Here is a 1,626-nt window from a genome sequence, read left to right on the forward strand (position 1 = left end):
TATGAACGTACTAAAACAGCTGATTGAAAACGTGCACACACCTTCTGTCTCCATGACTTCTGCCTCGCCATTTACCATCGTCCCGTCCAGTTAATTAACACACTAAAATACCTTGGACTAGCGTTCGATTGGTAACTAACGTGGAAACCTCACCCACTAAACATTCAACAGAAAGCCCACAACAGAATGAAACCACTAAAACTACCAACTGGCTATAAAACCTTGATCCGACCCATCCTTTGCTATGGGAATACTGCTTGGATCTCTTCCCCACCCAAGTTCTGTCAATCCCTCCAGATCCTGAAACGGCATGCACTCCGCCTCACTTTCTGCGTACGTTTATCTTCCCCTACAAGGATCGTTTGCAACTCACCAAATTCCCACCTCTGCTCATTCAGAATGTACACCATCCGCAAACTCGATTCCAATAATCCTGTAGTTTCCTCTCTACTTTCCAGTCCTCATGTGCTGCAGCCCCTTTACCAACACATTCCACCCCCTCCTACTACGTTCCCAAAGAAACTTCCACCATCTGCCCCTCCCAGATCATGAACTCAACCTCGACATTTACTCATTTTACCCATCAGCCTTTCTTCCCTCAACTCCCTTCTCACAACAACTATTAGCGTCAGCAGTTTCCCCTCTACTCCCCCGCCTCTTCTGTCCCAACAGCCACTCTTACCCCTTTGCTGCTGTGCACCAGTCCTCCAGCCTCATACCACCGCATTCATGCTTTCCTCAAGTACCAACCTTACCCTCCTCAACAGGCTGCCTATCCCAGAGCAGGTCCTTCTGGTTCTTAGTGACAGGAAAGTGCTTCTTTTAAATATCAATCTTTTGGGCATGTTTTTAAATGCGCACTTATCGTGTTTCGTTTTAGCTGTTATTATCACTGTTTTTAACTATCAGCACAAGAGGTTATATCTCACTTATCAGCCCTCCATTCACAGGCTGTTCCACGCATCGACTGTTATTGACTTGTAAACAATAGATTTCAGCTATCAGTCGTCCTTTTGACATTTTATTGGCAGATCTAGATTTCAGCTAGAAACTAGCCATTCTCAATGCACTGTCATTTTTGATCAATGCATGTAATGCCAGTTGGTCGCGCTTCATTCACAGTTCATTGAGTACTCATTCAGCCATTCAGTTCATCTCATTCAACTCATTCAATGAACTGTGAATGAAGCCTGACCAGCAGGCATTACATGCATTGATAAAAAATGATAGTGGATTGAGAATGGCTAGTTTCTAGCTGAAATCTAGATCTGCCAATAAAATTTGAAAAGGACGACTGATAGCTGAAATCTATTGTTTACATATTTCACTTCCATTTTATTTCTCGTCTCTAAAAAGTTTTAAAGTCAGTTTAAATGTCTCTTCTATGTGTTTCTTGTTTCTTTTCCGTCTCATTTAATTTTTATTGTCAATTGGCTGGAGAGCGGGCTACTTGTACCCCTGGCAGCCCACCTCCCTACCCATAGGGGGCGCAGGGGCACGAAATAAGAATAAAGAAGATAAAAGTTAATGCTCAACAGTGCGATCGGCAGTCGCCCGTATAAACTGCCAGACATAACTGCTGTACCACACCCACAAGGTACCCTGGCACTCTCGGACCGAGATTGT

Source organism: Schistocerca serialis, chromosome 12, assembly GCF_023864345.2.
Source record: "Schistocerca serialis cubense isolate TAMUIC-IGC-003099 chromosome 12, iqSchSeri2.2, whole genome shotgun sequence".
Classification (NCBI taxonomy): Eukaryota; Metazoa; Arthropoda; class Insecta; order Orthoptera; family Acrididae; genus Schistocerca; species Schistocerca serialis.